General features: G+C 39.0%; 1 long non-coding RNA gene and 1 pseudogene across 1 annotated transcript in view; one reads left to right on the top strand and one right to left on the bottom strand.

Moving 5' to 3' along the window:
- Positions 1-5990, top strand: part of LOC141577425 (uncharacterized) — a 313952-nt gene extending 307962 nt beyond the window's left edge. The window contains exon 13 of the long non-coding RNA XR_012506292.1: positions 5620-5990. This is a non-coding gene — a long non-coding RNA (uncharacterized LOC141577425). The remainder of the gene's footprint in view (positions 1-5619) is intronic.
- A 1089-nt stretch (positions 5991-7079) lies between these two features.
- LOC141577409 (guanylate-binding protein 6-like) overlaps positions 7080-26913 on the bottom strand; it is a 128786-nt pseudogene continuing 108952 nt past the window's right edge.

Here is a 26913-nt window from a genome sequence, read left to right as displayed (position 1 = left end):
GTAAATTAAAACACAAAGCCCTGGGCTGTTTCAGGTGCCCGGGGGTGTCCAGCCCCCCTAGGCCGGGCAGGTGAGAGAGGAGATGTATGAGTTAGCAGGTGTGAGAGCAGAGCTGAGACTTGGCTGAGTGCATGCACTCTAATATCCAGGAACTGCGAGCTACCACTAGGAAATCTGTTCACTGAGGCCATGTGTACTCTCCCTTGTCATTTACAATCCCCTGTTTGAACAGAGGCCTCTGGAGTCTATTAGCCACATTGTTGCCTGTCACCACACTGTTGCAGTTCCAGGGTCTCCATTTAGCCAGCTTGAAGGAATAGTCAAACTTTTTCTTAAAACCAGTGACAGAAAACCAAAGTGGCTTAAAGAAGCAAACAGGGCAGGAGAGAATGACTTACCTAACTGAGACATCCACAGGGAGATTGCTTCAGGCAGGGCTGTACCTGGTGCTCAGTGACATCAGCAGAAGTCATCCTTCCCCACCTCTGGGCTCTGCCACTGGTGTCATCTTCACATGGCTCTGCCTTTATGAGAGCAAGATAGTCACCAACTGCCACAGGCTGACATCATCACCCCTCAACTCCCAACTGAAATAGAACTTCTCTGCTCCCAGGATTCCAGTAACTAGGCCTGACCTCCGTGGAGCCTGATTGGGCTGGTGCCCAGCCCTGAGCCAATCACAGTGGCCAGGGAGGATGGAAAATGCTGATTGGCCAGATCAAGGCCATGCGACCATCCTCTCCAGGAAACCTGTGAGCTGTTCACCTGTTTTCAGGTTGGGAGAGTGTGATGTCTCCCAGAGGATCCTGCTACTAGTACAACCTGCAGGTGGCACAATGAGCTGAAATGAGCCTGTCTGCTTGGTGACAAGTGACAGGTCACTTAGTGGTTCCCTGCTCCAGGGAGGGAGGCATGTCCAAACAGTATTGTGGCTTCAGAGCCAGAATGTAGTAGAAAAGCCTCCCAGTCTCCCAAAAGGTGGGAAAGTGAGCAGTGACACTGGAAAGGCACTCCTCTCTGTGGCCCTTGGCTTTCTCCTTGTTACAGTGGAGAGTGCAGTGTTGCCCCTGACAGCCCACTTCCCTGCTGGGAGGCCTTTGCAAAAGGTGGAGAGTGCTTGGAAAAGCCCACTTATTCTGAGGAACTGTTATTGCTCCTGGTGGCATTATTATTTTCATGTCACTTGTGAGGTGGGCCCTGAGGGGTCCCTGATCTAGGGGCACAGACACCCACAGAAACTTGGCCCAGTATTGCTGTTCATTCAACAATGACTTACCGAGCACCTACTGTGTGTCAGATTCCCAGGGTAGAGTAGTGGTGTTGACAGCACAAGCCCCTGCCTCACCTCATCCCTGCATCCCAGGTGGGGTCACCAGAATGGGAGTTCAGGAAGCAGAGGACGTGGCCGAAGCCTTGTGGGAACCCCTGGGTTTTTCTCTGTGCTGAGGGCACTAGCAGCACACCGATTGTGGGACTCAGTACCCGCAGGACCTAGCATTGATGGGTAAAGGAGAGAGGCATTTCTACAAGCCCATCCTCACTAACCCCAGGCTCTGGAGGGCAGCTCCAGTCTGCTCAACCTCAGGGGGCATCTTCCACCATCCTGATCACCCTCTGGTATTACTCCCCGCTCAGATACACTTTTCCCTGTGGCAGCTACACTCAGAATATGTGTTTGTTTCTCTCCCATGTGGTTAAGTGGACTTCAGACACATGATAGTGATGGAGTGGCTAAGCCTCTGGGCAGATTGCTGGGTGACCCGCGGAAATTGCTGCACATGGTGAGCTCCCTTCTGCCAACCAATGGGCCAGGCCCCACCACTGTTCTGTCTGTTCTACCTCACTTAATCTGCACAGACACTCTGTGCAGGACATCCTGTTATCCCCCATCTCTGATGACCTTGGGTGGACAAAGCTTGGGTTTGAGAAAGTTGCCCAGGTCACATTGTTGACAAGTGGGGAGCTGGGGATTTGCACCCTGGTCCCAGGAGTCTGGATCATGGAAAGGCCTGGGTGGGGCAGCTTATTGCCAAGGGAAGTCCTGCCCAAGCCTCTCCCATGAGAGCCCTCCCAACAGCACATCTAGCAGAGTCAGCATTTCCTGGACCAGATGGACAGAACCTCAAAACTTCTTTGCAAACAGATTGTTTCCATGTTCTTTTGCAAACACAGAAAGGCCACAGGCCAGGGAAGGATAAGGCCAAGACTGTTTTCATTGGGGAGAGTGAAGGACAAGTGTGAAGACACACAGCACTCCCAGCAGCCTTCTCGGCAGAGCCTGCCACTGGGTGAGCAGCTACCATGACTACCTATCATAACACTGTGAGGTTCATGCCTGTACAACCCTGCCTGTGAGAAGAGCAAAGTGAAGCTCAGAGAGGTGTGGGGACACTCCAAAGACAAACAGATAAGGTGGGATCATCACCACCATGCTGTGCTGGGACAGGCAGTCACCTGTCACACTGCTCATGCATGGCCTGCTGGGAGTAGTGAAGGCCTGATAGGAGCACAGGAACACTGTGGTGAAGGTGATGTTTCTACCTGGGACAGCTGGTACCGGGGGCTCTAGCTGATTCTTCATTGTGCCTGCTTTGAGTGTCAGAATGTTGCAGCCTCATGTAGGGGAAGGGCTGTCTCCTTTCCACACCGGTGCACAAGGAAGAGCATGCACACACTGGCATCACCATAGACCACCGGAAGGATCAGGATCTGGAGCTCAGAGCAGAAACTGCCAACACCAGGAACTGGTGCAAGAGGAGGACCTGAGTGCTCCCTGAAACATTTCTAATTTTAAAAACATACTTAATTAGGGGGAAGTGATAAAAAGTTGATCCCTTCAAAATATTCTGTTTTCCAAGGAACAATAGCACCTCAGCATTGTAAGAGGATTAACTCAGTCGTCAGTAACCATCACTATAGGTATGAGAAAACAGTGTTAGGAGTTACAAAAGGGTCTCAAAATCATGCAGGTCAGAACTGAGAACCGTCCAAAGCATGTGCTGCATGATAGCCTCTCTAAGCTACCTGAGGCTTGGTCTGCTCCTGACACAGGGCAGATGGTTCTGAGAAAACCAGACTCCTCAGGGGACCCCAGGGAGTTGACAGAGTTGAGTTTGGGTTCCTGATCACCTTCTAAGTCTGGAATTCTGAGATTCTTCTGCACCTGTCCTTCCTCCAGAACAGAATCTGATTCAGGCGGGATTCCAAAGACTGAGGCATGTGCCAGGCAAGAGAGCAGGCATGGCTGGATGAGCGCATCGCCAGTGCCATCAACAAAGAGGCCAGGGCACTGAGATTTCCAGTGAATTAGCATCCTGGCTGGGAGGGGTCATGTGTTCTACAGTGAGTTCTGAGTATCCTGCACCGCCCTCGAGGACCTGCAGGGGGCGCGCGAAGCCAGCGTGTCTTAGGTGGCGGTGCGCATACGCAGTCCGCGTCAGCAGCCAGCATCTTCCCTGGGGGCGGAGCTTGTTTTCCTCAGGACTGAGCGGGCGGCGCCAAGGAGGCTCCAGGACAGCGCTGCCTGCGTGTCCGCGGGAGGAGGACGCTCCCCGCCCACTGTCTGAAGTTACGCCGGTTTCCCACTGCCTGCGCCCGCTTCCTGCCGGGGTGTGTGTGGACCTGACCGAGCTGGGGCCCCGGCCGGCTGGGCAGGAGGGGACGGGTGCGCTGGCGGGCCCGCTTCGACTATTCTCCTCGCCCGCAGGGAGCCGGTGAGTGTCCGCGCCCCTGGTCCTCACCGCCCGGGTCCACCTCCCCCGTGTGATCAGGGGTGTGTACACCGCGGGTCAGGAGCGGGGATGCAGGTGTGAGTGTCCCCGCTCCCCCGTGTGATCGGGGGTGTGTACACCGCGGGTCAGGAGCGGGGACGCAGGTGTAATGGGAAAGGGGCTGAGAAAGTACTGAAAGAGTTAAAGAGAAGTGTGTAAATCACATTATGTTAATTTTTATATTTTAAGTGTGTCAAAGTCAGAGTTTATCGTGCTTTTACTTTCTTGTCTTTAAAGGCATGCAATCATTTATTTTATACTTAAAATATGCTTCTCAGCTTATCTCGTTTTCAAGTCAAAATACTGCCATGGTTGACATTTTCTCATAATATAGTGACAATCTTCAACATGTGTGAATATAAACTCATCGAAAAAACCTTGCACCATTCCATGGTGAGTAGTCTTGTTAAAAATAATATCCGGGCCATTACTAAATTATTACAAAAATATAAATTTTTTGAATCACTTTTAGAAGTTCCACACACAGTGGTATTTTTAAAAAACCAACCACTGCATAGTGCTTAAGGCCATTTAAGATGAAATATATTCAAACCTAAAACTTTAGAATACTCAAAAGGCAGGATAATGGCTGTTTTTTCATTGCAAATACATTTTTTCTTCGTAAGTGCAAAATACGAAGGTATTCAGCTAAATTTTGTATATCTTTATTCAAAAGGTGAAATGAGAATATAATCTCATTTTTTAAGGCTATATTTCCCATAAAAATTGGTATTTTTATCTGTAGGATCTTAATTGTCCATTCATTTGTTTTTTCTTTTGGTTTATTTTCTTTAACAGAGAGTGCATTTTTGTGTCTTGTTAAGAGTTTTTAATTCTCCTAACTTATTCCAAGAGACTTTATCACACTGATAGTAAATAAGGGGAGAGGCCTTATAGTAACTGTGCATCTTTTCATGTAGTCAGGATTTTTTTTTTTTTTTGGATGACTTTTTTTTACAACTTCCACTTGGTTCACAATATTCCCATTATGACAACTCAATAAAAAATTGTAATCTATTTACACCAAGATACTTATGTCAGCACAGTGGTTTTGCTGATATGATTTTACATTAGATTATAATATTTTATTTGATTTACATATATACTAATACATATTTTACATATGTACACACATATATGAATATCTCCTAAATGCCATTAATTTGCATGGGGTGGTAGCTGGTAACATGTGATCTTTCTGACCATTGGTTATTCTTATGTGTGTCTAACGTACTTCTTAGAACAGATACTAGAACATCACACCTCTCATTATACAGTATTTTAAAGGTTATATTTTATTTTACTTATTTTTAAACATTTTTTATTGAGTAATAGTCATTTTACAATGTTATGACAAATTCCAGTGTAGAGCACAATTTTTCATTTATACATGAACGTACATACATTCGTCACTTTTTTTTTTTTTGCTGTGAGTTACCACAAGACATTGCATATATTTAAGATTCCACACATGAGTGATCTCATATGGTATTCCTCTTTCTCTTTCTGTTCTGCTCCACCTAGAATAACATTCTCCAGGAGCATCCATGTCTCTGCAAATGGCGTTATGTTGTCAGTTTTTGTGGCTGAATAGTATCCCATCATATAAATATACCACATCTTTATCCAGTCATCTGTTGATGGAAATTTTAGGTCGTTTCCATGTCTTAGCTGTTGTAAATAGTGTAGAGAAATCAGCTGAAAACCTTATGGGGGTTCCCTTGTAACTCACTCTGTTTTTCTCTTGATTCCTTTAGGATCATTTCTTTATCCTTGACTCTGGCTATCTTGATTAGGATGTGCCTTGGTGTGGGTCTGTTTGGGTTCTTCCTGTTTGGGACCATCTGAGCCTCCTGTGCTTGGATATGATTCCTTCTTTAGGTTTGGGAAGTTTTCAGTCATGAGTCCTTCCCATACCTTTTCAATCCCCTTTGTTCTTTTTCCCCTTCTGGAACTCCTATTATGCATAGATTGGCACACTTTATATTACCCCAAAGGTCCCGTATATTGTTTTCATTGTTTTTTATTTGTTTTTCTCTCAGCTGTTCTGATTGGGTGCTTCCTGTTGTCCTGTCTTCTAGATCACATACTTGTTCTTCTGTATTTTCTAGTCTGCTTTGCACAGCCTTTAGGTCAGCTCTCATCTCAGACAATGAGTTTACTAATTCTACTTGGTTCTTCTCTATAGTTTCTATTTCATTTTTGACATATTTTATATCCCTAAACACTATTTTTTTTAGTTCCTTCAGTACTTTGATCACTCTTTTTTGGAAACCTTGATCTAGTAGGCCATCAATGTCTATTTCCTTGATCATGCTTTCAGGGGATTTCTCATGATCTTTTAATTGGGAGTGGTTTCTCTGCTTCTTCACATTGCTCATATCTCTCTGGCACCGTGGCTTAAGGAGTATCAGTTACCTACTTAACCTGGAGATGGTGTGCCCTTAATGATTTGATCGACAGGTCTTTGTATCTTCACCCTGCTTCGCGAACTCAGCTTGCTGTTTCATAGGCCTTCTGTTGGCGCCCTCATCTGTGCTGCTCTCAGTGGCTGTTGGCTAGCAGATTGTGTCCCCTCCTAACACAAGGTCAGGAGCTGAGCTCTTACCCGGTGGGCGGGCAGGTCACTCCCCCTCCTGATGCCACAGTCAGATGCTGTGATCAGGGGGAGGCAGGTGGGCAGATCACACCCCGTCCCAGCACCGTGGTCAGGTGCTGTGTTCCTCCTCGTGCTGGTCACTCTGCTGCTCTGTGCAGCTGCCTGCTCTGCCTTGGGTAGGCGGTCTGTAGGTGGGCTCGGGGAAGACTGCGGAACAGCCCCACCTATGCTCTGTGCCAAATCTTAGCTCCTTGTTTCTCTTGGCAGCACAAGTTCTCTGAGGTGTCAGGGTAGAAAGATCCTCTTTGCCTCGGGCTATAAACAAGTCTCAGTCCTGCCTAGGAGGTTGTGTAGCCCCCACGTGCAGATTCAGGCCTCAGCCCCGACCCCGCCCAGGCACTATGCACAGGAGGAGATGGTAGCTGTGGCTGAGCCCTGCCTCTCTTCTTGCGAGATGTGCCAGTAATGGCACAGGTCTGAGGAGACAAAGGCTACAGCACCCCTCCCCCCAGGGCACATGCCTGTTTACAGTTTTGTTTACCTTCTGAGTTAAAATTTACCTGACAATGAAATGTATAAATTAGGCTTTTGAGGTTCATCCTTGTATCAGTAGTTGTTTCTTTTTTATTGTTGAGTAGTATTCCATTGTTTGAATATACTATCATTTGTTTTATCCATTCTCCTACTGATAAATACTTGGGCTTTGGATATCTTTTTTTGCAAGCAAACTTTTTTTAAAAAAATGCAAATATAATATACATGCTTAAATGTGAACACATCTTAAGTATACAGCTCAATGATTTTTCACAAAGTAAACACATCTATGTAACCTTCATCCAGTCAAGAAACAGGACATTGCTGTTCCAATTTGGGTTTCTTCCCAGTTACTACGGCACCCCTTTGATGGATTCACCATCCTAAATTCAGCCACCATGGATTGGTTTTTTTGCTTTTGAAATTTTTGGTCCCGTACTTTCCACTCAACATTATGTAAGATTCATCCACTAGTGTTTTCTGTAAACTAGTATATTTTTTATTGCTTTAAAGTATACAACTTGTATGCATGTGCCACCACTTATGGTTATGTATTTATTGTTGACAAGTGTTTGGGTCATTTTCTATGTGGGGGTATAACAAATAGTGATTATGAGAATTTTCTGGATGTCCTTTGGTGCTCAGATGTAGAAGTTTCTGAAGGGTACACATATGGGTTACCCTTGGTAATAGGGTGTGGGTGTGTGTGTATGTGTATGTGTGTGTGTGTACATATATACACACACACACACACACATATAACTTTCATTCAAAAAGCCTATTTCCAAAGTATTTGTAAGAATTTATATTCCCACTGGCCATGTGTAAGAGTCCCCATTGCTTGTTGCCCTCACCAATGCTTCATATCACTTAACAACTAACTATTCTAGTGGATGTCTAATGGTGTTCCAAGTGTGGTTTTAGTACGTATTTCCATTATTACTAAAGAGGTCAGCCCCTTTTCATAGCTTATGTGGATTTTTTTGTGTGTGTGTGAAGCACCTGTTCAATTATTTTGCATATTTTAATATTGAGGTTCTGCCTTTTTCTCCACTGGTTTTTGTTCTTTATATGCCCTAGATACAAGTCTTTTGTTGGATATAGGTATAGCAAATATATTTTCCCACCATGTGGCTTAGCTTTTCACTTTCTTAATGGTATCTCTTGATAAAAATAATTCTTAATTTTACTGAAGTCCAACTTAAAACTCTTCTTTTATGTTTCATGCTTTGTCCGGTTTAAGAATTCTTTGCCACTTCAAAGTCATTAAAATATCTCCTACACTATTTTCTTGATGCTTTATTTTGGTGGGGGATTAGGTTATTTATTTTAATGGAGGTACTGGGAGTTGAACCCAAGACCTTATGCATGCTAAGCACACATTCCACCTGAGCTTTACCCTCCCCCAGATGCTTTGCTTTATGTTTCAAATATATTAGATTTATAATCTATCTAAAGTTACTGTTCATGTATGGTACAGGGTTTAATTCAATGCTGTTCCATTGGTCTATATGTCTAACTTTAGGTAGTTATCACATAGACTTAATATTGTTTTATAAGTCCTTTAACATTGTTCTTTAATATCATCTTGGCTATTGTTGGCCCTTCACGCTTCTCTATGTATTTAGAATCAGCTTGTCAAGTTCTACAAAAAAACAGTAACAACAATTAACTGTTGGGGATTTTGATGTGCACATATAAATCTTTGAATCAGTTGAAGGGGAACTGACATCTTTAAAATGCTGAGCCCTCCAATCCATAAATTTGGATTACCTCCCCTATATTTATTTTTATCACTGCTGTAACAAATTATCACAAATTTTGCAGCTTAAAGCAACACAAACTTATTATTTTATGGTTCTGTAGGTCAAGTCAGGAACAGGTATCATTTGGCTAAAAATCAAGATGTCAGCAGGGCTGTATGCCCTGTAGGTCAAAGGAAGAATATATTTCCTTGTCTTTTCCAGCTTCTAGAGTTCACCCACATTTCTTTACCCATGGCCCTTCCTCTATCTTCAAAGCTAACAGCTTTACAGCTTTCTAATCCTTCTTCCAAAGTCTTATCTTTCTGACCACAGCTGGGAAAGATTTTCAATTTTTAAGGACTCCTGTTGTTAGACTAGGCCCATGTAGATAATCCAGGCTAATCTCCCTGTCTCAGAGTCCTTAACCTGATACATCTGCAAAATCCCCTTTGCCATGTAAAATAACATATTCACAGATTTCAGGATTAGAGCATGGATATAGGTAGGGGTCAGTGTGGTGCACTATTCTGTTTATCAAACTGTTTAACATTTGACGCTTTCTGACAAACGTACAAGATAGAAGATCCTGATCATGTTTAGAATGCTTCCTCTGCAAAATATTGGGCACTGAGTTTATTTGAAAGGACTGAAAATAATATTACCACAGGAATGGTTTCCTAATTCTACTGACATTTACTTACTTTATACTTAAATACCCAAAATGGTCAGCCAGGAGTGGGATCTTGGCAAATAAAATAAAAGTATAATTCAAGCTTTTATCGCTGAATTTACTAGCTAATTCTATTTTAGAAACAGACAGAAAATAAAACAATTTAGAGTAAGTCTGATTACTTATATATTAAGTGAAAATTAAGTTTTAAAAGCATGTCTGAATATGGGATAAATTAAGCATCATAAAATGTAATGTTAATATTTAGTACCTGCAAATCTCAAACTCCCAATTTATAAACAAGTTCATACTGTATAGCACAGGGAACTATATCCAATACTGTTTTGTAGTAACTTATGGTGAAAAAGAATGAAAATTAATATATGTATGTTCATGTATGACTGAAGCATTGCGCTATACACCAGAAATTGACACATTGTAAACTGACTACATATATATATATTTGAAAGGGCTGAAAGGACTATATATACCAAGAAAAAAATTTAGATTGATAACCAACAAAAAAATCTGTCAGTAATATAATGCTAGAAACACAGACACAAAAGAAAATCTCAGGCATACATCTGTTTATAGAGTCCTAGAAAAAATAGTGCCTATGCAAGTCCCTGATAAACATGAGAAAATAGGAAAGGCAATATAAAAGTTCAAAATGCTTTGCTATGTAAGAGCTGCAAGGTGACTCAGACACAAACTTAAGTGGTCAAAATGTTTATATAATTAATGATAACTTAAAGTAATTGAGGACATCATTTTAAATGAGATAAAAATAGCTGCTCAATTTTCATATTACTAAGCAAGTCATTTCTGTTTATAGTAGGTTTATATTATTTTTATATGTATTTATATTTTATAAAGACATCAACTTAGATCCTGGCTGATAACTGACAGTGGAGCAACTGATTGATTTAAATGGGTATCATAGACTTATCAGATTTCATATGCTTTAAATATACATTAATTATTAGCTGTCAGGAAGAGTCCAATTTTCATTTATTCTAACATAGCTGTGTCACAGGCAGGTTACTCTGTATTTACAATGGAGGATCATGATAGATATAAAGATATCAAGCCTTATTGATCTTCATAGGGGTGCTTTTATAAGAAAAGGAGAATAAAATAAGAAAAATCTAAAATACTACTTTTTTTATAGTGTTCTAACAGTTTTATCTTGTTTTTATTTTTTTACTGAGTTATAGTCTGTTTACAATGTTGTGTCAATTTCTGGTGTACAGCACAATTTTTCAGTACTTTACGAATATATGTGTATTTGTTTTCATATTTTTTCCCTATGAGCTACTACAAAATTTTGAATATATTTCCCTGTGCTATACAGTATAAACTTGTTTATCTATTCTATATATACCTGTCAGTATTTACAAATCTTGAACTTCCAGTCTGTCCCTACTCACACCCTGTAAAATACTATTAAATCAACATATATTTATGAAGAACTATGAAAAATGGGAAACTATAAGTTGTTTCTTTAAATTGGAGCAAAGAGAACTACTTTAACTGGAAAATAGTTAAAATCTGGCAAGTTTTATGATTTCATGTTCACCCCGACAGCTTTTTTTCCTCCTTTCTCCTTCAATCTTTTTTGGACCTTCTAAAGAATTAAATTAAAAAAAAGAAAAAAAAAAGAAAGAAAGAAAGAATAAAAGAAAATTAAGAAACAGATTTGCATCTAAAATAACCTCCTAACTGGAAAGATTGTATACTTTGTGAAAAATTTACAGCTGCCGACTTATGATCTTTGTCTCTGTCCACACTGCCTTACTTGTTAGGAAGGGTCTTAAAAAAAAAAAAAAAGTAAAGAAAAATAGCAAATTATAATGGCTTTTACATTTTAAATTCTTTTCTATGTGTCTACAATCTGCTCTATTATGAGTTATTAAGATAAACATTATCAGCTATACTCTACTTTCCTATCATGCACATTGTGACTCTGAGAAGTATGCACGCTCTAACTTACCATCTGCAGGTGGTGTACAGGTTAATGCAGTTCTTTTGACAATATATGGTTTTGTAGTCTAGTTGTCTAACTACTACATAATGGAAAAGATGTAGAACTACTGGTACCACTGCCCTCGGTCTCTGTCATTTACCTTAAACATACCTGGAAAAGTAGATTCAAAAACTCATTGGCAAGAACATTTTTCACACTCCAGATATGATATTCCTCTAGAGTTAAGATGGCCATTCTGAAAGAGAAACAATATTTAAGAATATCTTAAATCTTCATCTTCTTATATTATTTGAATAAAATCTGTTTTATTAAACTTGCAATGGTAATTTGTCTGAAAGAAAACTAATGATTTAACGTAGATGCTATGTGTTCATCTGAAAGTAGGCCAGCAAGAATAAGTTCAAAAGTAACCAAACTCTGAAGTAGTCAGTCACAACGTGGGCAATTTATCACCAAAAATCTTCTTCCTCCAGTAAGACCTGGGAAATAACTCACAGTATCTTCTGGTTCAAGGTGAAGTTTACTAACAGAACCCACAAAAGGTTCTGGTTAGAGAAAAAGGACTATTTACTAACTTTGAAAGCATCTTTCCAAACTCTCTGGATTATGCCCTTTGACCCTAACAATTTTCTAAGATCTTCTTTAAAACATCTGGCAATATTATTAGACTTCTTAAGAGATTTAAAAAAACTAAATATATATAATAAATGAGTATCTATATTAACATTTCCTCAAAATAAAATTTAACATTACTTTCACAAGTTGAATAAAGCAGTATTTTTTTTTTTTTGGTGTCAAAGTGTACCAAAAATTACATTTATATACAGTAGACAATATTTCTTGGCAGGCAAAAATATAACCAAATGCTTCTTACTTCATGTTTTGAACAATCACCTTAACAATCCTAGATGAATAATAATGTCCTTAGCTTTTATTAATTATATTTTTATTATCTAATGATTTATTATTTAATGATATTTAATATTTATTATTAATGATATTCATGTATTCATTCAATATATAATACCATGTATTATAAGAAAAGATTTTAAAGCACTATGATGGTAATTATTGGCTTTCATGATGCAACTTCCATAAAAGTATATTAATACCAATGTAATGGTACAAAATAATGGGTAATATTGTCACAGTCTATTCACCAGTGAATATGGGTAATAGGTTTGGTTGAAAGGTCCAAATTCTATTCTAAATTTTTACCATTTCATTATTATGGTTACACGGAGATGGAGCAGCTAAATGATCTTTTTTTTTAATGTTCAAAAGTACAGCCATAAAAAGAAACACGGTCTTACATAAAAATAGACAGCGATGATAACCTCCATACTTATCAAACACCCAGAAAAAAGGCAATGGAAATTGTATCTCTACATAAGGTATTTCCTAACAGAAACTTTCCTATGTTTCTGTTTTCATATATACCAAATAGAAATGGCTACCTTAGTTTTGGGCAGAAAAGTAAATGAAGACGGTTATCTGAGTTGCCAAACAAAGATCAAGCCCTGAAAAATTCATTTCTTTTATTTATTTATGTTGAGTGTCAGTTAATAAGACTATGATGATTTCTTCTGGATTTGTGATTGAAAAAAAAAGTTACTTATTTTTCTAAGCCTGTATAAGACCACTATGGTCTACATCCTACCATCTGCTACTTGGTACATGTCAACATTTGAATACAAAGGGTCAAATTAACTCATATGTGTCTCACATATATGGATTATCTTCAGTTTCACAGGGATACATAGACATTAAGGCAAACCTATTATAATATCTTTAATAAATGTTGTGAAACTAAAAAAAATTCAAGGCTTTATTCTTTGTAAAGTACATGCTTGTTTCTGCTATTATACACTTATTCTGGCTGCTATTAAAAAACTTAGAACAGACCCTCACCAATATTATTGAAAAAAAAAATTTTAAAACTATATACACCACCCAGATTGAGATAAAAAATAATTTCCATCATCCCAGATATCCTATGGTCCTTCCCAGTTAAATGACCCATCTCCAAAATCACTATTGTAACAATTATTAACATGAGTTGTCTCTGTTCTAGAACTTCATATAAATTGAATTGTACAATGTGTTCTTTTATTCTGTGGCTTCTTTTGCTCAATATAAGCTTTGTTTTACCATAATGTATTAAAATGGGAGAAGTAAAGATTATAAACTACAGATGTCAAGGGCTGTCTCTACTTAATTTTTATAAAATGCCTAGCTTATAAAATATAATGTTTTTATGTAAATAACACTTAATGGAGTTGTTTAAAGGTGGAATGGGCTTTCCTTAGGGACAACTTGGAGGTATTGTAACCACAGGTCCAAATAAGCATTTAGCAGGGATGATGTAGAAGAGATTCAAGTATGTATACGTAAGGTATGTATAGCAATTCAGAATATAATGTATTTTTAGAAAAGAATAAATTAGTCTCTGCTAGACTCACCTTTGTGGTGTCATGTGCATTCTATGTGTCTTCTACAATGTTGGATACATCCACATGTAATTCCTTTAAAACCAGAAACCCAAATCAGTAGTTAGGATAGAGAAGGTATCATTTTTATTAGCCAGTAGCTGAAGTATAAAGTATTTTCGGTCAACTTTTTTTTTCTTTTTTTAATTACAGAAATAGATGGCTTGTTTGCCTTAAAAATTTATGACAATTTTCCAGTGGTTTCATTTTTTTAATATAATACATTCAGCTTATTAAATTTTCTAAGGCAAATTCTCTTCCCAATTTTGCATCTTTGGCTATGAATATTTTGAGTAGCATAATATAGAACCTAGAAGTAGTAAGAAATCTTTTTCTCAACCTGTTTTAAAAAATTATTCACTCTATGTTCCTGTTGGAAGTTTACATTCAAGAAGATGTATAAAATCAGACTTTACCAGGGTATCATTGGTGCAGTTGTCCTTCCAGACCTCTAAATGTGCAACCACGTGTCTCTCAGTTCAACCCTAGAGAGAACTCCATCACCGTCAACATCAAATACCTTGAAGCAAACTAAAGAAAAGAAACTCTTATGGAGGGAAATTACTTTCATATTCTGAAGTATAATACATTTTATTACAAGCCGCCCTAGTAAAATTACTTAGTTCCTCAAACAATTACATTCTGGATTAAGTTCTTATTTGGAGGAGATTGTGTCATTAAAGTCCTTTGAACTTGTAGGAATTCCTGTACACTTCACAAGTCTCTCTCCTTATATCATTAGCCAGCTTAGAGAACTCTATCCTTCACCTAAATCTAAAGTTAAATTTCTTGCAAACTGAAAAAGAAGGGCCAAGTTACTATACAATATCTCACAGATTTTGAGAAGGTAATTCAAGCTTTTAAATTAATTTCTAATATTTAAAACTGATCACTTCAGAGTTGATTCTTACAATGTTGAAAATATTCCATCTACATTAAGAATCAACAAAAAGCTGGTACAGTCAGCCCCCTGTATCCATTGGTTCTGCATTCACAGGTATAAACAATAGGTCAAAAATTATATAAATATATATATATGAATTTTCCCAGAAAGTTCTCAAAAGCAAAACTTGAATTTGCTATTCACTGACAACTATTTACATATCATTTACATTGTATTTACAAATAATTACATTGTATTAGGTATTACAAGTAACCTAGAGATGATTGAAAGTATACAGGAGGATGTGCATAGGTTATATGCAAATACTATGCCATTTTACATAAGGACTTGAGCATCCATGGATTTGGTATCTGAGGGGGTCTCAGAACCAATCCTCAGCAGATAATGAGAGATGACTGTATAAAGATTTTGCCTCTCCAGTGTAATTAATGTGCACCCAATATTTTTGCCTAAGAACAATCTCAAATCTTCAATGAAGTTTATATACAACAAGCTAAAAATCCGAAATATCAGCACTTTGCTAATTAACATCAATATCAGCAAAATTGCTAGTTAGTCTAGTTGGTTAACTTCCACTAGTCCACTGGCAAAAAATAAATTAAAAAAAAATTTAAGACAATAATTAACCTCAATTGAGAAACAAAGACTTCAGCCTCTTTAATACCAGAACTTTAATGTGAACAAATAATCTATCACAAAGCCAGGTTAGAGTAATGGTATACTATCAGGGAAGATAAAAGAAATCTAAATTTTTAAGATTAAATAATTATCTACTTCACACACCCGTGTGTGTAATAATTATGTATTAATTATGCTATTAAATTAACTGAGTACATCACAGTACAACATTACTAAAGAATATTGAACTAATAAGTATCATACCCAAAATACGCAGTATTTGTGAAGCTGTATTTTAGAAATATGCAGAGATAATGACCTTAGTGAATATATAAGAATTAGGTTCCAATTAAATGTAAACTGCTGCATTTTCCTAACCAAATATGGTTAAGATTTATTAATGTAATATGCTTATAAATTACGCTATAATATTTTAGCTAGGTTTAAAAGGTAAATTTAGTATTTAATAAAATTGTTTTATCATAAATTTAATTTTGCTAATATCAATATACACAGTGCTAGAAAATAAGTTGGAATTCAAGTTAAGCAAGACAAATTTTCTATATAGACTACCAGAAAATATTTTCTATATGCTTAACATTTTCAAACACATCATGAATGATGTAGTTCATTTATCATGAATTGTACATTCATCTGGAAAATCAACCATTATTAATAACAAAGATCTTAAATTACTCCACAGTAAAAAAGAATAGATGATTGAACCTTTACACTGACCTCAGTAAAACCTCAGCAAGAGATTGCTATTTGCCAAAGGGATGAAAATTCAAGCCTTAATCAGATGATTTTTTACATGAATGGATGCTAATATTTTTCTCTGTATAGCTTCCAAATTTTGTGATGTTTAACACACTTACATTTCTGTCTTTCAGCCAGAGGTCCTCTGCAACAAGCTGATAACCCACAGGATATCTCCTTAAAATCTATGTGGCTGTCATGATTTTCACCAAAAGCATTAAATAAACCTGTAAAATAGGAACACAGAATAAATCACAGCCAACAAACTTCCTGTTAATAATGACATGCTTATGAAAGGAGGCATGACTCGCATAAACTGACTTAGTTTTTAAAAGTTATCAGTAGTTTCCACTGTCTTAGGAAGTTTTTTTTTTTCCCCCTGGAATAATTATAAACAAAATTTAACTTCCTAGAAGAAAATACTATCATTTAGTGTTTGGTTTTGTCTGCCTACCTGTCTCTATCTTATATTAATTCCAAAAGTCAAAAGTGATTGTAGAATGTAAAAAATTAAAATATATTTTAAAAATTTAACTGGAAAAAAGTCAGAGACCACAATTATCCTAATTTGGAAAGACTAAGAAGAAAAAAGAAAAAAGAAGAAGAAAAGTTGAACTCTATCAAAGATATACTGTGTTGTTATTAACAAGCTTCATACAACTCCTTCATGAAGCAAAGAAAACTAACACACTATATTATAAGAGAAAGAAATTCTGTACTGCAGTCTTCATTGTACCACTTAATCTGTATAAATAAATATATTAAATTTCAGAAATAAAGGGCAATTTATAATCTAATCTTGTGGTTTTTAAACTTTTCATAAAAAATAAATGGAATCATTTTGTTTTCAAATGAAATGATTTCTCAATCTCTAATTCTAAAAAGGTAAAAACATAACTGCACTGCTGAAGTGGAAGCCCTGTCTGTTCTAGCTCCCCTAACAAATATTACTAAAACACACTAGAAACCTAAAGAATACAGACTGTCTATTTCAAGAATCTAATTCTGTGCCCTCAAAGAGCAGAAAATTGAAGCTAAGAAGTAGTTAAATGACTTGCTAAAAGTAAGAAATTTTTTTAAAAAGGTCTGAATCAGAAGCAGAACCCAAGCTTTCAGATTTCAAATACAGTTTTTGTGATTATCAGCCACAACTACTCCTTGTAAACCTCATTTAATATATATATATATATATATATATATAGTAGTGAAAAGTTTAGAGCTAAGTGCGGACCTTAGAGATGGTCTAGTCCAGTGGTTTCTTAATTTTTTAAGGGTGGGGGAAGGATACAGCAGTGGAACCTTCTTCTATATAAAAGAAATACAATAGACACTACTCAGCTGAGGAAGAGGTGAGGTCACGTGTGGAAGCTAGAGTTTGCCTATTCAGTGTCCACCACCCTGACCTTGCACCAGATGCTGAGGCACCGCACTGGAGCACAGTTTCATAATGATTGTCTTGGTCAAACTGATTTTATATATGAGAATATTCAGGTGCAGAAAGGTAAACCGACTTACACAAGGCTCCAAAGGTGGAACAAGGCTCACGTGTTTACCAAAGAACATTTGTAGAAAATAGAAGGATTCCCACCTTCACTCAGAGATGGACAAATTGGTGGTGAAGCCAATGGGCCAAATGTCTCTAAGTCAAATCATCCAGTTCGGGATTGAGCCCTCAGCAACCAACAGCATTTCTCCAGATGAATGATGTCTGATTCCTCCACTGACAATCAAATCAAAAAAGATTATAAAATCTCACTCTTCTCTTCTGGACAATTAATTAGTTCATCCTGATAATGTAACTTCTAAAGATACATTTTAATTTCCCAGTTAAACTGTTAAAAAACTACCTAAAACAAAAACTCTGAAAGACAAATATATTGTATCTAATACAAGTGGCATGCAAATTAAATTCAAATTAACATAAAAGAGGCTTTAAAATTGGAAAAAAATTTGCAATTTCCCATTAAGCAGGCTGTTTAATTCCAACATGTAAAATAATAAACTAAGATATTTATTTTTTGCTTCCCACACTTTTATCTGTATTCACTTTGGTGATTTTAATCTCTATCTTGGATTTGAAAATTCTTGATCATAGTCTCTCCTGGCTACACAGGTAACACACTAATAGCAGAATCTCTGTTTGATTTATCCTGTCATTATGGTAACCACTTACACATTTAATACTTATTAAATAAATGTACAAAGGGGATAGACCTAAGCTTCTCCTTCTTGGTCCTAAAATTCTTACTACCCCTCCTATAAAGGCAGGAGCCTCCTCTGTAGGACAGAGTGTAAATGTATCTCCTGAGAAGGATTCCCCAACAAGGGCTGTCTTTACAGCGTGTTTTTAGATAAGATGTTTTTATGGGACATTTCAATAAAAGGATCAAGGACCTAAGCTTCCCAGTATGGTGGAAGTTGTGATGGGCATGGGAGGATGCTCACTTGGGAGGATGAGATGTTAAAGACACTAACAGTGAAAAGGACAGGGCAAGATGAAGGGCGATTGGGAAACAGGACCACAGAGATGTGACATCTACTTCCCACTGTCATCTAAGTGATACCTACTTGAAAGAAACATTTCTACAGTTAAATTCTATAATGGGGGGTTATTTAAATGAAGCACACATATTCTCAATGAGTAGATCACATAATTTTTAGAGATTTAGAGTGCATTAGCATTTTCAGAGTACTTTTTACATCAATAACAAGTATTTATAAATTCCTGTGTGCTAAATAAGTATGTGGAATTATTTCCATTTTGCTTTTAGACTTACTACAGCTTAACCTATTCACTGCACTGATACAGAGTAATTTTTCTAATGAATAAAAATGATAATGTACAAACTTGTTAAAGATTCTTTAATTTCTCCATCACCAGATTTATGAACATTTAGGCCTATGTGTCAGGCCCCATTTCTTGCCAGCTTTTTCACCAACACCTTACATTTAGGTTATATTGCATTACCCAGAGGTCGGGAAATGTTCTTTCACACATCCATGTCTTTATTAGGTCCTGTGTCCTCTGAGGAGAAACCTTCTCCCCACTTTCACATCCTTCCATTTTACAGCCTAACCACTAATCCTTCTGTAAACACCTTCTAATGCTTTCCAACCTCACCAGCTACCCCAGGGTTTTAACTTCTCTCTTCCACAACTGTCATCCACTGTATATAGTATCCAATATTCAAGTGAAGTATGAGTCCTCATTTACAGGTCTGTGGCCTCTCTAGATTATAAAGTATTTGGATTCAGAAACCTTGTGCTTTTATCACTGTAGCTGCTAGAATTCATTTCATAGGACCTGATACATAGTAACCACACAATAAATACTTGCTGAATGAATGAATGAATGAATGAATGAATAGCCAAGGCAATCTTCACAGCCAAGGCTTCCCCATCCCAGCTCAGTATTCTTTCTGTTATATCAAAGAGACTCTGCCCCATGAAACAATAGACCCTGCACATTTTAACAAATGTATACAATTATTAGGAACTATTATTAGAACAGAGACTAGCACTACTGTTCTCATAGTTATGTCACATAAGTAGTGTATTAAAGCTCATTCTGATTTGTTATTTGTACAAATCAGCTATGTCTGTCACCAGTTTAAATATTAGTAATTTAGAAAACAAAAGTTATTGATTTATCCACTCGTCATAAAACATTATGACAGATCTACTTACATACCTCTTTTGTCAGTTTATATACCAACTGGAAAAGAAGGGGTGTACAGTCAACTCTGAGAGTATAATTGCCTGCAAAATAAATAAGAGAGTATTTTAATACCTCCAAATGGACTTCAAACCTGTATTTAATTCTAACTTTATTTTCTAATTATAAACAAGGTATAACAGATTTCAAATTGAAGGCATCATTCCTGGAGAATTAAAAATAGGGTGGACCCTACAGATTATCATATTCAGTGAAGTATGTCAGACAGAGAAAGGCAAATATCAAATTATATCACTTATATGTGGAATGTAAACAAACAAAAAAATGATACAAATGAACTTATTTACAAACCAGAAATACATTCACGACATAGAAAAGAAACTATAGTTACCCAAGGGGAAAGGGGGAAGGGAAGAGAGATGTTAGGAGTTCAGGACTAACAGATATACACTATTATATATGAAACAGATAAACAACAAGGACCTACTGTATAGCACAGGGAATTATATTCAGTATCTTATTATAACCTATAATGGAAAAGAATCTAAAAATGTATATGTATATGTATATGTATATGTATATGTATATGTATATGTATATGTATATAACTGTGTAACTTTGCTGTACACCTGAAACTAATATTATAAATCAAATGTACTTCAGTAAAAACAAATAAATAAGATTTTAGAATAGATAGATAGGTAGGTAGATAAATAGACAGACAGACAAACAGTCTGGCTAAAACTAAAACACAAGGTGGAAATAACTCTTCAGGAGCCAGAGAGGCTGCAGCACACACTCGAGATAGGAGACTGCAGAGGCGGACTCTGCTGCTAAGGCCGCAGCTCCTGCAGTAACAGTAAGGGCCATTGCTCATTACGGCAGCAGTAACTAGGGGTCTTTGGCAAAGGAAGTGGTAAGGCCATAATGTTCATGTTTTTATTCATTCATTCAATTCAATATCAAGACTTTAGACTAGAGCATGTCAGTAACTAACATGTGTCCTGTGACACTTACCTAGAAATAACCATAATATGATGAAAGCCTACAGATGCACATGCCACATGTCAGGGTCAAAAGGAAGTCTGTAGTGGGTGCTTATTTCAGAGTTGGTCCAATACATACAGGAACTATTTCTGTATGAAATATTTTACCCCAACTTTTAAAAATAGCTCCACAGGAAGAATGTCAAAAGTACTAAAGTTTTAAGTAGTAATCCAAGATAGGCCAATGGTAAATATTCTAAAGAAATTAGGATCAATAGCTTAGTTATGAATCATATTGATTCATTTGAATCATAATAATGTTCTCTCTGGTAAAATGGAGAAATGGAGGTATTATTGAGGCATCTCATAGAAAGAGGATAATCCTAGTTTATGAGTTGGAGTTGATAGACTTAAATACTGGTATACTATTTAATGACAATCTGAAATAAAATTTACCTTCTGTGTATGAGTCTGCATTGATATATGCAACCTCTCTCTCCTGGAGTGTTTTCACATTCTCCTGTAGTTGAAGCAAAGCAGTCACTTAACTCACAGCATTTACAATTGTGGAAATACAAGCAAAACAAACAAATTAATTCAGTAAAAGAGTGGTTTGCAGATACCATTATAAATCAAACGCCTATGCCTTTGACCATAATTTTAAGAAAATGCTATTAACTGCTTGATAATATTAATGCAATTAAAACAAGAAAGAAAAATATTAGTGATGCTGTAGCCACTTTTCATAGCAACAGCACGGAGACCCAGAGGAAAACTGCCCCTGATCCCCTGCACCATAATATGAAGGGGGAAGGCTTGGAGATGCTCAGCCTCACCCTGGATCTACTGGAAGAGAACTGCTCAAAGTAAGGCCTGGAAATCTGTACTTTTAAAAGGTGTCCCTGGCAATCCTTACAGACATTAAAGTATGAGATCCCTTTACGTTGGGGATCCAAGTAACTTTACCATATTAAAAGTGAGGAAGTTGGAAATTTGATTTATCAAGAATTTTTTGAAAGAGAAGGTATTGATGAAAAAGAAAAAGAAAGGAGGGGAGGATAGAGAAAAAACTAGAGGGAGAGAAGAGTGGCTATTAGGACAAAGACAAGACATTTCTCTCTCACACATACATGCACACACGCACACACATTCTAGAAAAATACAGCAGAAGAAGACTAATGCCATCACACACATGGGAATATGCAGAGAGAACTCTTTTCTTCTCTCTGTTTCTCTCTCTCTCTCTCTCTAGCTTGCTACCTTATAAGAGCAGTTACAGTAAAAACATTTAAAGCTGTGAGTGGTCATCCCACAAATGAGAATTCTCACCTCTGCACTTGGCCACACGGGATAGATGACAGCTGATTCTGCTGCAGAGTTTCCATTATGACAGAGCTACAGTAGAAATAAAAAAGATTCCTTAACTATATGTAAAGGTAAATGTGCTGCTGAATATGATCAAGAAGCTAGTAGAAAATGGGAAACAATATTCAAATTGTCTTTTAACTCACATGAATTTAAATTAATGCAAGGCATATTATCTTGTATCTTGGATTTATTTTATCTGTATTCTAAGCTGCTTAAATTATAGAAAGACACATGTATTTCTATATACATGTATTCACAAGAAATTACATATTTCTAAAAGTAAATGACCTTAATGAATAAGATCTGATTCATCTAAATAACTGTATTATGAAATGCATGTTCATAACACCAACATAATAATAAGACTTTGCAATATACATGGAATCAAATGTGATACAAGTAACTGTGATTTTATTCCCATACTTATTTGATTCATATTATTATTTTAAAGTATGCAGAAATGAGTCAGAAGGAAAGCATTTTAAAAACCAGACACAATGATAAGAAAGATATGACATTCTTCAAATCAATTCTATAAAATTTGGACTCATAAATGATGAGCAAAACAGAGGATAGTCACAGGAAAGTGCTTTTTGGTGCACCTGCCTTTAAAAAAAACACACAAGCCTACCATGAACATGTAAGAACTTAGAGTTACTGGACAGAGAGCCTAAGGGAAGAAGACGAAAGAAGGGGGCCTATGAAAAACACTTTAAAATAAAGCATTAAGAGCCAGTGACAAATTAAAATTAATCATAATTGAATTAAAAATAAATCCTTGAAATTTTAGAGTAATTCAATTTACAAAATCATTGTATTATACTTCCCAATCAGGCACTTTTGTAAATGGTAAAATATACCTATGGTTACAATTTAGTACGGAATCCATAAAGGAGAGACTATAATCAGAGTATAGTCATCTTAAAAGAGCATGTTGTTTTCCTAGATAGAAGAAATCCAAGGAAACTGTAAAAACTTGAAAATTAATGCCAAGGATCTATATCAGATTTTCAATAAGCTAATTCACTTGTCAGAAGCAGCTTCCTAGGTTTGACTATTTTCTGAGCTTACAGATTTTACTTACTTATCACAAAACAAATACAAATAGAAACTAAAATATTTTTAAAATAATGAAAAACTTGGTTTGTACTTAGTAATTAAGAGGTTGTTCTGTTTTACCAAACTGATGTAAAAGCAAAAGCAAACTCTATTTCTTAAATTTTCTTGAGTATTTATCCAAATTAAAACAATATCAGGTAATGGAACACATCTGTGATTACCCTGAGATACATGTTGACCAAGAAGATACGTTTTCTGTCTTAGTTACCTCAGCCCATTTATGGAACCCAGAAGTCCAAATTTTTCTGCATCCCAGCTGGCAAAAATGATAGTTCTTCTCGGTCTCCAGCCTGTAATCATTGTTAACATACATGGTTAGGTACATCTGCCTAAAAACAAAGGAAAATTCACTCAAGTCACTTTCTGTCATCACTTGCCAAGGAAACATTATTTACCTCTACTAATCAGTTTTCCAAAATTCTGGACAACTTCTTATAAATCAGCAGTTCCACTGGTTAGGTCAGTACCTCCAAATACCCAGAAGTCCTGATGATCTCCCAGAATAACACACCTGTTTGGAAAGGAAGGAATTCAAAAGAATGACAACTTAGAATGTATTATAAAGAGCAGTAATTTATGTTTTTAAATTAAACTTCCTCCTGCTTGAGTTTCCTCCATAGAAAACCATCAAGGTAGTGTCTCCTTTTAGAATTTACCTTTTTTCCCCACATTTAATTATATCACATCAACCAGGAAAAAAATATTAAGAGTTGATTAAAATTTATCTTCTCTTACTCCTGTAATCTTTGTAAAAACAAAATGTTTTAAGACATTTTAAAAAATTCACCAACTCACCAAGTTTCACAGATCCTCAGGTAGTTCTGATTACATCGTAAATGCTTGTGATTTTCTTGATGTTATGAACATGCATTTTAACCTTCCTAGAATTTCACAAACGGAACAAATTACTTCACATAGAGCATTATGTCTAACAGGTTCCTTCCAATGTTTTATTCTAAGTCTCAGAAGTACAGAAAACTGTTTAATAGGATGATAAATTCCCATATGCCCACCATCTAAATTCAATCATTGTTAATACTGTTGAACTATTTGCAAGCGAGTTGCGCAAATCATGACAGTTCTCTCCTATGTATTTAAGAATGCACCTTACGGTGAGATTAAAAAAAAAAAATCAGTATTTTATATTTTTCCTCCCTCATAGCTCTATTGTTGGTATTTATTTAAACTTCAAAATCATTATTCAACGTGAAAAAGAATCTTGTTCTTAGCAATTAAAAAAAAAATTGTGTATTTGTCCATTTAGAGCTCAAATCAATTAAAGGATATAAGCCCCAGATGCTTTTTTTGATATTTTGACCAGGGAAAATTTCTGTTTCTGACTTTTCTCTTAAACTGTTACTGAAGCTACATACTCTGTTTTCCTTGTGTCTGTATGTGTCTGTTTATAAATCACATTTTTCATTGTGTACCTCTAGAGGGTATTAATACATGAGATAATAAAGTCTATGTTAAAGGAACTCAGTTCTAATTGAGTTAAATAAACACTTTTTAAAAAATTCTTATAAAATAAAACTGAACTTCTAATATCTTAAGAGTTTTGAAATTTTAAAACAAGCTTCTTACAGAACTTATACAATACTTGCAGAATCCAAATTCACATTGCTAAGGCAAATCATTAACCAACAAGGCTCATTTAACCATTTTAGTTTAATAAAAACAGCTATCTCCTCTCTGATTCATCAGTGTGAAGTTTCCCTTTCCCTCTACATTTCAAGCCAGTCAAACTAAAGTTCTGATCATGCCATGCTGTTCCCCAACCCTGCACAAGCTGTCCTCTGCAGCTGGCGTTTACTGCCTGTCTTGATTCTGTGGAAATCTTAGTTTGTGTAAAATTAAGCTCAATGAGCACACGGTCCGTGGTCATGCCTCCTTAACACCAGTGCTGTCCGGGGTTAGTAACAGTAACGACTATGCTGGTAAGCGCACGGGGCCATGTAGCAGTTAAGCGTTCACCACTGTGACCATCTAACCCACCCCCACAGAAGTGACCAGTGAACTTCGCTCCTTCCCCTCTTCTCTCCTACTCCTTCCCTTAAGTTAACCTAGGGTTTTGCATGCATAGCGTTTTGACAGTTATCTGAAACACTGTTTTAAACCCTCAGTTGAAAAGGGAAGACAAAATGTTACACCTGGCCCGGAGAAGGAGAGGGGTGGGGAGTGGCCCAGAGGAAGCCGAACGGGACGTGCGGCCTCGGATCACAACACAGCCCCGTTCCTTCCCGAGTTTCGCAGCCGGGAAAGCAGAGGCCTGGGACCCGGACCGCCTCGGGCCCTTCGGGGGAGGCCGAGGGAGGGACGGAGACCCGCGCAGGGCTGGGGAGGGGCCAGCAGGGACTCACCGTCTGTGCAGCGGCTCCTGACCCATGGTGGACGGGCGGCGGTGGCGGTTGAGGCTGCGGTGCCGGCTGAGGGGGCTGAAGCGGCGGCGGCTGCGGTGGTTGAGGCTGCGGTACCGGCTGAGGCGGCGGCGGCTGCGGTGCCGGCTGAGGGGGCTGAGGCGGCGGCGGCGGCGGTTGAGGCTGCGGTGCCGGCTGAGGCGGCGGCGGCGGCGGCGGCTGCGGTTCTGGCTGAGGGGGCTGAAGCGGCGACGGCGGCGGCGGTTGAGGCTGCGGTGCCGGCTGAGGGGACGGAGGCGGCGGCGGCTGCGGTGCCGGCTGAAGGGGCTGAGGCGGCGGCGGTACCGGCTGAGGCGGCGGCGGCTGCGGTGCCGGCTGAGGCGACGGCGGCGGCGGTGATGGCTGAGGGGGCTGAAGCGGCGGTGGCTGCGGTACCGGCTGAGGCGGCGGTGTCTGCGGTACCGGCTGAGGGGGCTGAAGCGGCGGTGGCTGCGGTGCCGGCTGAGGCGACGGCGGCGGCGGTACCGGCTGAGGGGGCTGAGGCGGCGGCGGTACCGGCTGAGGGGGCTGAAGCGGCGGCGGCGGCGGTGCCGGCTGAGGCGACGGCGGCGGCGGTACCGGCTGAGGGGGCTGAGGCGGCGGCGGTACCGGTTGAGGCGGCGGCGGCTGCGGTGCCGGCTGAGGCGACGGCGGCTGTGGTGCTGGCTGACGGGGCTGAGGCGGCGGCGGTACCGGCTGAGGGGGCTGAGGCGGCGGCGGTACCGGGTGAGGCGGCGGCAGCTGCGGTGCCGGCTGAGGGGGCTGAGGCGGCGGCCGCTGGAAGGACTTGAGGGACTCGAAGGCCTTCGCCAGCTTTTCCAGGGTCGCCATGGCGGCCTCCCGCCCCGCGGGGACAGCCCACGGAGTCGCCAGGCCGACTGGCGGCTCCGGTCAGCAGCGGTGGCAGTTAACGGGGCTCGAGGCCGCCAGCAGGTGCGGACCCCAAGCGCGCGGCCATCTTGGAGCTGTCCCGACAGCCCCCGCGGCCCTGCGTCCTGCCACGCTCCGCCGGTGGGGCGGGGCCGGGCCGCGGGATTGACAGCCGGAGGCAGCGGCCTCCGCCAATGGCTGCCGCGCCCGCCCCTTGGGCCCAAAGAGCCGCCACGGCTGCTGGAGTCACTTCTTCCCGGCGAGGGGCGAGGGGTACTGCACGGAGATCGGGAGGGCGGTTCGGGGGCGGGGTTGCGTGGCACGGCGAGGAGGGTGGGGAGGGCGGGGTGACTTGTGATTGAGGGTCTCTCTCGGCAAGGGGCGTCCCCGGACGACGCCTAGCGGGTGGCGGGGAGGCGGGGC

This window comes from Camelus bactrianus, chromosome 4, assembly GCF_048773025.1.
Source record: "Camelus bactrianus isolate YW-2024 breed Bactrian camel chromosome 4, ASM4877302v1, whole genome shotgun sequence".
NCBI lineage: Eukaryota > Metazoa > Chordata > Mammalia > Artiodactyla > Camelidae > Camelus > Camelus bactrianus.
This window is presented reverse-complemented; position numbering and strand designations above follow the sequence as displayed.